The sequence below is a fragment of the Meles meles genome, chromosome X (genome assembly GCF_922984935.1).
Source record: "Meles meles chromosome X, mMelMel3.1 paternal haplotype, whole genome shotgun sequence".
Lineage (NCBI taxonomy): Eukaryota > Metazoa > Chordata > Mammalia > Carnivora > Mustelidae > Meles > Meles meles.
Genome location: NC_060087.1, coordinates 132,627,057 through 132,640,441, shown reverse-complemented (window position 1 = coordinate 132,640,441; position 13,385 = coordinate 132,627,057). Strand labels below are relative to the sequence as shown.

Below are 13,385 nucleotides of genomic sequence, written 5' to 3'. Positions count from 1 at the left end.
GACTGATGAATCACAGACCTATACCCCTGAAACAAGTAATATACTATTTTGTTAATAACAAATAAAAATAAAAATAAATCTTTAAAAAGTTCAAAAAAATCAATAGGGTTTAACTCTGGGAGAGCTGCTGGGCTATAGGAAACTGAGTCTCCATCCTTAAAGAGCCAGATAGCTAAATAACATGGCCCAAAACACAGCACAGAAGAATCAGAACCTGGGGTATACATGAAGGGGAGTTATCAATTAATTTCAGGACATGTGCCAGAGGGGCAGATAGCTGTAGGAGCATTCTCTGGGAACAGGAGTTCCAGTTTTCTTAAGGATAAGGGTCACAATCATCAACCCAGAATTTTCCAATATCCATGTCTTTGGGGGAGTTATATCTTTTACCTAAACCAGGAATTTGGTTGGATTGTCCATACTGCATTTGAACATTATGGGGTAAAACACAAAATAAAGGTTACGGTTTTGTTGGTGATGGCTATGTTTATCTAGCAACTTAAACTTTATTTCATGACAAAGTTACTGTCAAAGTCAATAAAAGTGGGTCTAGACATGGGGATCCTGAGACTACTCTTTCCCCAATTACATTAGGCTTTGATTTGGTTGAGCAATATCAATTATAAGAATATAAAAGATTATAAGAATAGAATTATGAGACTGATTTCAACACATGACTTCTGGGGAAATAATGGTTCACATTTAAAAGATTGCTCATGATATTCTTGGAGTCCGTGTGAATGTATTTTGATCATCTTAGACCTCGATGAATATACTGCTAAATGGTTACACTCAGTCATCTATCTCTTGGGGGTACAAATAGAAATTTCAAAATATCAAATTTACCTTTAAGTCATCAGGAAGATTCTGTGTCTGAACCTTCTGCAACTGAACCTTAATCTGAAGGTTTTCAGATATGGCAACATAAACCCCCTTCTAGACCAATTTTCCCCACAAGCAGCAACTATTAAGTTTAGACCTCTTCACACACATACACAAGAAAACCCTGAGAATCCTGAAGTATGAACAAAATAAGACATATAAAGTAAGGTAGTCAAAACTTAGAAAAGCAACTGGCAATAAGGTGAGTTTCTTGTTTTAGTATCTGATAAAACAAAACATCAACATTCTTCAGATAACTCTAACAGAACCCAGAGCCTCTAAAACATAATGTCCATGATATTCAGGGTACAATCTAAAACTAATGTACACACACACACACGTGACAATGTGACCAATTCTCAAGGGAGAATAAAATTAGCAGAGGCCAACCCTGAGATGACCCAGATGTCAGAATTATCATACAAGGACTTTAAAGCAACATTATAACTATATTCAATGAAATAAAAGAAAATGCATTAGAAATTAATTAAAATTCAGGAAACCTCAACAGGGAAATAGAAAATATTTTTTAAAAAGAACCAAAAGAAAATTTTAGAAATAAGAAATGCAATAGCCCAAACAAAAACTTTATTAGATGAGCTTAAGAAAATAATAGAGTTGACAGAGGAAAGAGAAAATGAGCTTAAATACAGATTTATAGAAATTATACAATCTGGAAAAGAGAACAGCTTGAAAAGATGAACAGATTTTCAGAGATTTGTGGGACAGTATAAAGAGGTTTGGTTTATATCAAAATGGAATCCAAGAAGAAATGAAGAAAATGTGGCAGAAAAAAAATGTGAAAAAGTAATGGCTGAAAGCTTCTTAAATTCAATGAAAGATATAAAATTTAAAATCCAGAGAATTCCAAACAGAATACATTCAAAGAAAATCAATCCTAGGTACATAATAACAAAACTACTGAACAAAGAAAGACAGAAAGAGAGAAAGAAAGAGAGAGAGAAATAAGTAAAGAAATAGAGGGAAGAAGGGAGGGAAGGAGAAAGGAAGAGGGAGGGAGGGAGGAAGGAAGGAAGGAAAGTGAAAGTCTTAAAAGGATAAAGAGAACCATGACACATTAATTACATAGAAACAATGATCTGGATGACTGCAAATGTCTTATCAAACACTGTAGAGACCAGAAGATAGTTTCTTGACATCTTTAATGCATGGAAAGAAAGAAATGCCAGTCCATAATTTTATAACTTGTGAAAATATTCTTCAATAATGGAGATGAAATAAGACATATTCAGTAAGTGGAAAACTAAGAGAATTCATGCCCCATAGACCAGCACTACAAGAAATGCTGAAAGAAGTTCTTGAGGCTGAAGGGAAACATGTATCTTCAAAAACAAGAGCATCAGAAGTGGTAAATAATTTCTCTAAAATACATATGCCTCATAATTTCTCTAAAATACATATGCCTAAATTCTACACTAATGTGTAATATTGATATGATATGATACACTATATGTTAGTACTATAGTGTAGTATTGAAACTAATACTATACTGTATGTTAACTAACTAAAATTTAAATAAAAAGTTGAAGAAATAAAAAATAAAATACATATGTCTATTTAAACAAAAATTATGGGGCACCTGGGTGGCATAGTAGGTTAAGCAACCGACTCTTAGTTTTGGTTCAGATGGTGATCCCAGTGTCATGACATCAAGCCCTATGTCAAACTCCATGCTCAGAGCAGAGGCTGCTTAGAGTTTCTCTCTCCCTCTCCCTTCTGCCCCTCCCCACTCTCTCTCTCTCTAAAGTAAATAAATAAATCTTTAAATAAATAAATAAAACAAAAATTATAACTGTTTTGTCATGTTACCATACAGTGTATCATTAGTTTTTGATGTGTAACTTTTTTTGAAAAACACATTTTTATTCATTTTCATCAATATCAATCATGATGATATATTTCTCGAATGTTTTAGTTGATAAAATAATGATATATATAACTTTAATATCATTTAATCCATTTCCCTTAAAAAAAGCAATTTACTAAAACCTTATTTGACAGTAATGATAAGTCACCATTGTCCCACTTAAGCAGACATTTATAGCCAAATGATATCTTTAAAATAGTACAATTTGGGCTTTTTCCCTAGTCTCAAAAGTTACAGTAAGCCCAGGAAAATAGAACTAAAAACATTGATAATCTTTTTTTCTTTTTCAAGTTTTTGTTTAAATTATAGTTAGTTAACTATAGTGTAATATTGGTTTCAGAAGTAGAATTTTGTAATTCATCACTTACACATAACACCTAGTGCTCATCATAAATGCCCTCCTTATTACCCATCACCCATTTACTTGAAAGTTCTTTAATGTATGTAGTTTTAATACTTCTGAGAACCAGAACATAAAAAAACAATCAGGAGATGTAAAGAGATCTATATATTTCCAAGGTGTCTACATTTTCCAAGAAGGAGTACAATATTAACTGTAAGTGGACTATGAAAAACTGATAATGAATATTTTAATCCCTAGAGAATCCATTAAAATAAAACACATATAGACCACAGAGACCAGTGGAACAGAGTAGAGAGCCCAGATATGGGTCCTCAACTCTATAGTCAAATAATCTTCAACAAAGGAGGAAAAATATACAGTGGAAAAAAGACAGTCTCTTCAATAAATGGTGCTGGGAAAATTGGACAGCTATGTGTAGAAGAATGAAATTCAACCATTCTTACACCATACACAAAGATAAACTCGAAATGGATAAAAGACCTCAACGTGAGGCAGGAATCCATTAGAATCCTAGAAGAGAACATAGGCAGTAACCTCTTCGGTATTGGACACAGCAACTTCTTTCAAGATATGTCTCCAAAGGCAAAGGAAACAAAAGCAAAAATGAATTTTTGGGACTTCATCAAGATCAAAAGCTTCTGCATAGCAAAGGAAACAGTCATCAAAACAAAGAGGCAACCTACAGAATGGGAGAAGACATTCGCAAATGACAATACAAAGGGCTGATATCCAGGATCTGTAAAGAACTCCTCAAACTCAACACATACAAAACAGATAATCATGTCAAAAAATGGGCAGAAGACATGAACAGACACTTCTCCAATGAAGACATACGAATGACTAACAGACACATGAAAAAATGTTTATCATCACTAGCCATCAGGGAGATTCAAATAAAAACCACATTGAGATACCACCTCACACCATTTGGAATGGCCAAAATTAACAAGATAAATAACAACATGTGTTGAAGAGGATGTGGAGAAAGAGGAACCTTCTTATACTGTTGGTAGGGATGCAAACTGGTGCCGCCACTTTGGAAAACAGTGTGGACATTCCTTAAGAAATTACAAATAGAAATACCCTATGACCTTGCAATTGCACTACTGGGTATTTACCTCCAAAGATACAGATGTAGTAAAAAGAAGGGCCATCTGTACCCCAATGTTCATAGCAGCAATGGCCACAGTCACCAAACTGTGGAAAGAACCAAGATATGTCCTTCAACAGATGAATGGATAAGGAAGATGTGATCCATATATACTACGGGGTATTATGCCTCCATCAGAAAGGATGAATACCCAACTTTCGTATCAACATGGATGGGATTGGAAGAGATTATGCTGAGTGAAATAAATCAAGCAGAGAGAGTCCATTATCATATGGTTTCACTTACTTGTGGAACATAAGGAATAACATGGAGGACCTTAGGAGAAGGAAAGGAAAACTGAAGGGGGGGGGGAATCAGAGAGGGAGATGAACCGTGAGAGACTGTGGACTCTGAGAAACAAACTGAGGGTTTTGGAGGGGAGGAGGATGGGAGGTTGTATGAGCCTGGTGGTGGGTATTATGGAGGGCATGTATTGCATGGAGCACTGGGTGTGGTGCATAAACAATGAATTCTGGAACACTGAAAAAAATTAAAAAATAAATTTAAATGTTTTAAAAAGAAAAAATAAAACACATACAGACACACAGACACACAGACAACACATTATCTAAAAAGACCATAAATAAAATTTAATACTTAAAATACTGCAAAAATCTAAAAGAAAACAGGAAACAGAGGAACGACAAAATAGAGGGGACAAAATAAAAATATTACAATGGTAAATAAACTCAGTCATATTAATAATTAATGGTCTAAACACTCTAAAATTCAGAGATTATCCATATGTATAAGAAATATAATTATATTCTACCTCAAAACAGCACATTTTAAATATAAAGATGCAGGTAAGTTGAAAGTAATTGGATGGAAAAGATATATTATACAAGCAGTAAGCATAAGAAAGCTGGCATGGCTATGTTGATATGAGATAAAATAGACTTCAAGTTAAAGAGTAATGCCAGAGATAGAGAGGGACATTTCATAATGATAAAAATAATGATTTATCAGAAGGACATAATAATGATATATGTGTATTCTCCTCAAAATGCATGAAACATATTTTGATAGCAATAAATGGACAATCTCACAATTATTATAGAAGATTTTAACACCCATACTTCAGCAACTGACACAACTAAAAATAGAAATCAGTAAAAATGTATATAACATAAGCAACACTATCAACTACCTTGATTTAATATTTGTAAAACACTATACCAAACAATTGTATAATACACATCATTCTTTTAAAGTACACATGGTACACTCACAAAGGTAGACTATATTTTAGACCATAAGACATGTTTCCATAAATATAAAATGATTGAAATTATATAAAGGAAGTTGTCTGGCCATAGTGGAATTGGGGCACCTGGGTGGCTCAGTGGGTTGGGCCGCTGCCTTCGGCTCGGGTCATGATCTCAGGGTCCTGGGATCGAGTCCCACATCGGGCTCTCTGCTCAGCGGAGAGCCTGCTTCCCTTCCTCTCTCTCTGCCTGCCTCTCTTGTGATTTCTCTCTGTCAAATAAATAAATAAAAATCTTTTTAAAAAAATTATAAATAAATAATAATATACTGAAAAAAATTTAATATTTGAAAATTTAAAACACACTTCTAAATATAAATCATGATTCAAAGAATAAATGAAGGAAATTAGAAAATATTTCTAGCTGAATGATAATGAAAATGCAACATATGAAAAACTGTATAATTAAAATAATAGGTTAGAAGAAAAATTAAAGGTTTAAATTTGGGGAGAAAAGATAAAATGTCTAAAATTAATGATTGATAAGCTAGAAAAGGAAGAAAATGCTAAATGAAATGTCGCTCAGAAAAAGACAAATACCATATGATTTCATTCATATGTGGAATTTAAGAAACAAACAAACAAAAGTGGGGGAAGAGAAGGAGGCAAACCAAAAAAACAGATTCCTTTTTTTAAGATTTTATTTATTTATTTGACAGAAAGAGACAGTGAGAAAGGGAACACAAGCAGGAAGGGTGTAAGAGGGAGAAACAGACTGTGCTCCATCTCAGGACTCTGGGATCATGACCTGACACAAAGTGCTCAACAGCTGAGCCACACAGGCACCCAAAAGGTTATTTTTTTTCTGTCAATTTTTAAATTCTTTTGTGCTTTAGTCTTTTCTTCTTTTAAAAATTTTTTTATTTTTAAAATTTTTTACATTTATCCATTTTATTTTATTTCTTTTCAGTGTTCCAAAATTCATTGTTTTTTTTTATTGCAGTGTTCAATGATTCATTATTTAAGTGTAACACCCAGTGCCAATCACAGCACGTGTCCTCCTCAATACCCATCACCCATTACCCCTTCCCCTTCACCCTCCTCCCCTTTGGAACCCCAAGATTGTTTATCCAGGTCCATAATTTCTAATGGTTCATCTCCCTCTCTGATTTCTCCCCCTTTGGATTTCCCTCCCTTCCTCTATATTCCTCCACGGTACTGCTTAGGTTCCACATATGAGTGAAACCATGATAATTGTCTTTCTCTGTTTGACTTACCTCACTTAACATAATCCTCTCCAGTTCCATCCATGTGGATGCAAATGGTGGGTATTCATAGTTTCTGATGGCTGAATAATATTCCGTTGTATATATGAACCACATCTTCTTTATCCATTCATCTATTGAAGGGCATCTCTGCTCCTTCCACAGTTTGGCTATTGTGGACATTGCTGCTATGAACATTGGGGTGCATGTGCCCCTTCTTTTCACTAAATCTGTATCTTTGTGGTAAATACCCAGCAGTGCAATTGCTGGGTCAGAGTGTAGCTTTATTTTTAACGTCTTGAGGAAACTCCATAATGTTTTCCAGAATGGCTGTACAAGCTTACATTCCCACCAAGAGTTTGTATGCCCCTTCTTTTCACTACATCTGCATCTTTGAGATAAATACCCAGTAGTGTAATTGCTGGGTCACAGGGTAGCTCTATTCTTAACATCTTGAGGAACCTCCATACTGTTTTCCAGAGTACTGTACTAACTTGCACTCCTTCCAACAGTGTAAGAGGGTTCTCCTTTTCCCACATCCTTGCCAACATTTGCTGTTTCCTGCTTTGTTACGTTTTGTTATTCTAACTGTTGTAAGGTGGTATCTCATTGCAGTTTCAAGTTGTATTTCCCTGATGGCTAGTGATGTTGAACATTTTTTCATGTGTCTGTTAGCCATTTTTATGTCATTTTTAGGGAAGTGTCTGTTCATATCTTCTGCCCATTTTTTGACTGGGTTATTCGTTTTTTGAGTGTTGAGTTTGAGAAGTTCTTTATCAATCTTGGATATCAGTCCTTTATCTGTAATGTCATTTGTGAATATCTTCTCCCATTCTGCTGGTTGACTTTTGGTTTTTGTTGACTATTTCCTTTGCTGTGCAAAAACTTTTTATCTTGATGAAGTCCCAAAAGTTCATTTTTGGTTTTGTTTCATGTGCCTTCGGAGACGTGTCTTGAAAGAAGTTACTATGGCCAGTGTCGAAGAGGTTACTGCCTATGTTCTCTGGGTTTTTGATGGATTCCTGTCTTATATTGAGGTCTTTCATCCATTTTGAGTTTATCTTTGTGTATGGTGTAAGGGAATGGTTCAGTTTCATTCTTCTGTATGGAGCTGTTCAATTTTCCCAGCATCACTTATTGAACAGACTGTGTTATTTCCATTGGATATTTTTCCCAATTTGTCAAAGATTAGTTGACCATAGTGTTGAGGGCCCATTTCTGGAGTCTCTATTCTGTCCCATTGGTCTATGTGTCTGCTTTTTGCCAATACCATTCTGTCTTGCTGATTGCAGCTTTGTAATAATGTGATGCCCTCAGCTTTGTTTTCTTTTTCACCCTTCTCTTGGCGATTTGGGGTCTTTTCTGTTTCCACACAAATTTTAGGATTGTTTGTTTCAGCTCTTTGAAAAATGTCAATGGTATTTTAATAGGGATGGCATTGAAAGTGTAAATAGCTATGGGGAAGATAGACATTTTAACAGTGTTTATTATTTTAATGTACTATTGGATCCTATTAGCTAGGATCTTGTTGAGTATTTTGGCATCCATGTTCATCAAAGATATTGGTCTGTAACTCTCCTTTTTGATGGGGTCTTTGCCTGGTTTTGGGATCAGAGTAATGCTGGCCTCATAGAAGGAGTTTGGAAGTTTTCCTTCCATTTCTATTTTTTGGAACAGCTTCAGTAGAATAGGTATTATTTCTTTTTTAAATGGTCTGTAGAATTTCCCTGGGAAGCCACCTGGCTCTGGATTTTTATTTTTTTTGGAGTTTTTTGATTACTGCTTCAATTTCATTACTGGTTATTGGTCTGTTCAGATTGTCTATTTCTTCCCTATTTCAGTCTTGGTAGTTTGTAAGTTTCCAGGAAGGCATCCATTTCTTCCAGGTTGCTTAATTTGTTGGCATATAGTTGTTGGTAATAATTTCAAATAATTGTTTCTATTTCCTTGGTGTTAATCGTGATCTCTCCCCTTTCATTCATGCTTTTATTAATTTGGGGCCTTTCTCTTTTCTTTTGGATAAGTTTGGCCAGTGGTTTTAATGATCTTATGAATTCTTTCAAAAAACCAGTTTCTAGTTTCATTGATCTGTTCTACTTTTTTTTTCTAGTTTCTATTTCACTGATCTCTGCTCTAATCTTTATTATTTCTCTTCTCTTGCTTGAGTTAGTTCTTATTTGCTGTTCTTTCTCCAGCTCCTTTAGGTGTAGGGTTAGCTTGTGCATTGGGGATTTTTCTTTTTTGAGAAAAGTTTGGATGGCTTCGTATTTCCCCCTTAGGACCAACTTTGCAGTACCCCACATGTTTTGGACTGATGTGTTTTTGTTCTCATTGGTTTCTATGAATTGTTTATGTTCTTCTTTAATTTCTTGGTTGACCTATTCATTCTTTAGTAGTATGCTCTTTAACTTTCAAGTGTTTGAATTCCTTCCAAATTTTTTCTTGTGTTTGAGTTCCAGTTTCAAGGCGTTGTGGTCTGATATCATGCAGGGAATAATCTCAGTCTTTTGGTATTGGCTGAGACCTGATTTGTGACCCAATATGTAGTCTATTTTGAAGAAAGTTCTGCGTGCATTTGAGGAGAATGAGTCTTCTGTTGTTTTAAGGTGGAATGTTCTGTATATATCTACAAAGTCTATCTGGTCCAATGTGTCACTCAAAGCTCTTCTTTCTTTGTTGAGCTTCTGTTTAGATGATCTATCCAGTGCTAAGAGTGGAGTGTTAAAACTTCCTACTGTTAATGTATTATTGTCCATCTGATTCTTTGCTTTGGTTAACAGCTGGCTTATGTAGTTGGTTGCTCCCATGTTGGGGGCATAGATATTTACAATTGTTAGATTTTCTTGTTGGATAGACCCTTTAAGAATGATGTAGTGTCCCTCTGGATATGTTATTACAGTCTTTGGTTTGTCTGACATAAGAATTACTAACCCAGCTTTCTTTTGAAGTCCATTGGCATGAAAAATGGTCCTCCGTCCCTTCATTTTCAGTCTGGAGTGTGTTTAGTTTCAAAATGAGTCTCTTACAGACAGCATATGGATGGGTCCTGTCTTTGTATCCAATCTGCAACCCTGTGCTGTTTAATGGGAGCATTTAGGCTCTTCATGTTGAAGGTTACTACTGAAAGATATGTGTTTATTGCCATCCTATTATCTGTACAGTCCCTGTTTCTATGGATTGTCTCTGTATATTTCTGGTCCATATTACTTTTAGAGTCTTTCTTCTTTTATAGAATCCCCCTTAGTATTTCTTGCAGGGCTGGCTTGATTGTCACATATTCTTCTTCTTTTTTTTTTTTAATGTTAGTCACCATACAGTACATTATTAGTTTTTGATGTAGTGTTCCATGATTCATTGTTTGCATATAACACCCAGTGCTCCATGCAATACATGCCCTTCTTAACACCCAACACTGGACTCACCCATCCCCTCTCCTTCCCCTCCAAAACCCTCAGTTTGTTTCCTGGAGTCCATAGTCTCACAGTTTCTGCTGGTCCTAGAAGGTCTTTATCTCTCCATCCATTCTGAATGACAGTCTTGCTGGATAAAGTATTCTTGGCTGCATCTTCTTCTCATTTAGTACCTTGAATATGTCTTTCCAGCCCTTTCTGGCTTTCCAGGTCTCTGTGGACAGGTCTGACTTTATTTTAATATTTCTCCCTCTGCACGTTAGACATGTCTTCCCCCTAACTGCCCTTAGGATTGCTTCCTTGATTCTAAGATTTGTGAGTTTTACTATTACATGCCGGGGCATTGGTCTGTTCTCCTTGATCTTGGGAGGGGTCCGCTCTGCCTCTAGGTCATGAACGCTTGTTTCATTCCCTAGTTAAGGAAGTCTCAGCTAAATTTACTCATATATGTCTTCTAGTCCTCTCTCTCTTTCCACCCCCTCAGGGATCCAAATAATTCGGACACTGGAATGTTTCATGGTGTCACTGATTTCTCTAATCCTGTTCTCATGGATTTTAAGCTGTTTCTTCCAGGCCTCCTCCTTTTCCTTCCTTTCTATCAGTTTATCTTCTAGATCACTAATTCATTCTGCTTAATTTACCCTAGCATTAGAGTATCTAGTTTAGACTGTGTCTCATTCAGAGCATTTTTAAGTTCAGCCTGATTAGCTCTCATTACTGCCCTTAGAGATTCTATGTTGCCATTAATGGTTTTCTCAAGCCTAGCTACTACTGTCTTCATAATTGCTACCCTGAAGTCTACTTCAGATATCTTGCTTATACCCATATCTATTAGGTCTGTGGGAGGCATTGTCACCGGTTCTTTTCTTTGACCCAATAGATTCTTAACCATAGAGAACACACACTGATGGTGGCCAGAGAGGAGGTGGGTTGGGGGGAATGGGTGAAACAGGTGATGAGGATGGAGTGCAGTTGTCATGAGCACCAGGTGTTGTACAGAACTGTTGAGTCCCTAAATTGTACACCTGAAACTAATTACATTGTATGTTCACTAGCTGGAATTTAAATAAAAACTTAAAAAAAAAGAACAAAGTAAACCTGAAGTAAGTAGAAGAAAAGAAAAAGAGGAGAAAATAATGAAATAGAAAACAAACAATAGACAAATAAAAATGATAAATTTCCAGTTAGACACAGAAAATAAAAAAGAAAACTAGCCACTGATCTATGTGTCTGTTTTTGTGCCAGTACCATGCTGTCTTGATGATGACAGCTTTGTAATAGAGCTTGAAGTCCGGAATTGTGATGCCACCAACTTTGGCTTTGTTCTTCAATATTCCTTTGGCTATTCGAGGTCTTTTCTGGTTCCATATAAATTTTAGGATTATTTGTTCCATTTCTTTGAAAAAAATGGATGGTATTTTGATAGGGATTGCATTAAATGTGTAGATTGCTTTAGGTAGCATAGACATTTTCACAATATTTATTCTTCCAATCCAGGAGCATGGAACATTTTTCCATTTTTTTGTGTCTTCCTCAATTTCTTTCATGAGTACTTTATAATTTTCTGTGTATAGATTCTTAGAGCCCAGAAATCGACCCTCAACTCTATGGCCAACTCATCTTCGACAAAGCAGGAAAGAATGTCCAATGGAAAAAAGACAGCCTCTTCAATAAATGGTGCTGGGAAAATTGGACAGCCACATGCAGAAAAATGAAATTGGACCACTTCCTTACACCACACACGAAAATAGACTCCAAATGGATGAAGGACCTCAATGTGAGAAAGGAATCCATCAAAATCCTTGAGGAGAATGCAGGCAGCAACCTCTTCGACCTCAGCCACAGCAACATCTTCCTAGGAACAACGGCAAAGGCAAGGGAAGCAAGGGCAAAAATGAACTATTGGGATTTCATCAAGATCAAAAGCTTTTGCACAGCAAAGGAAACAGTTAACAAAACCAAAAGACAACTGACAGAATGGGAGAAGATATTTGCAAATGACATATCAGATAAAGGGCTAGTATCCAAAATCTATAAGGAACTTAGCAAACTCAACACCCAAAGAACAAACAATCCAATCAAGAAATGGGCAGAGGACATGAACAGACATTTCTGCAAAGAAGACATCCAGATGGCCAACAGACACATGAAAAAGTGCTCCACGTCACTCGGCATCAGGGAAATACAAATCAAAACCACAATGAGATATCACCTCACACCAGTCAGAATGGCTAAAATTAACAAGTCAGGAAATGACAGATGCTGGAGAGGATGTGGAGAAAGGGGAACCCTCCTCCACTGTTGGTGGGAATGCAAGCTGGTGCAACCACTCTGGAAAACAGCATGGAGGTTCCTCAAAATGTTGAAAATAGAACTACCCTATGACCCAGCAATTGCACTACTGGGTATTTACCCTAAAGATACAAACATAGTGATCCGAAGGGGCACGTGTACCCGAATGTTTATAGCAGCAATGTCTACAATAGCCAGACTATGGAAAGAACCTAGATGTCCATCAACAGATGAATGGATAAAGAAGATGTGGTATATATACACAATGGAATACTATGCAGCCATCAAAAGAAATGAAATCTTGCCATTTGCGACGACGTGGATGGAACTAGAGCGTATCATGCTTAGTGAAATAAGTCAATCGGAGAAAGACAACTATCATATGATCTCCCTGATATGAGGACATGGAGAAGCAACATGGGGGGGTTGGGGGATAGGAGAAGAATAAATGAAACAAGATGGGATTGGGAGGGAGACAAACCATAAATGACTCTTAATCTCACAAAACAAACTGGGGGTTGCTGGGGGGAGGTGGGATTGGGAGAGGGGGAGCGGGCTATGGACATTGGGGAGGGGAGACGAACCATAAGAGACTATGGACTCTGAAAAACAACCTGAGGGTTTTGAGGGGTCAGGGGTGGGAGGTTGGGGGAACAGGTGGTGGGTAATGGGGAGGGCACGTTTTGCATGGAGCACTGGGTGTTGTGCAAAAAGAATGAATACTGTTACGCTGAAAAAATAAATAAAATGGAAAAAAAAAAAAAAAGAAAACTAGCCAGCCATATCAGAAATGGAAAAGAACACATCACCACATGTCATATAGACAAAGTGTAACAAGTATATATTGTAAATAATTTTATGCAAAAATATTTGAAAATTTAGATGAAATGGACAAATTCCTAAAAACATACAACCTACAAAAGTGGG

The 13,385-nt window shown here is 36.3% G+C and overlaps 1 protein-coding gene across 1 annotated transcript in view; it reads right to left on the bottom strand.

Annotated features, from left to right (window-relative positions):
* Nucleotides 1–13,385, bottom strand: part of SPRY3 (sprouty RTK signaling antagonist 3) — a 132,637-nt gene that overhangs the window by 69,371 nt on the left and 49,881 nt on the right. The gene's annotated exons all lie outside the window — the stretch shown is intronic.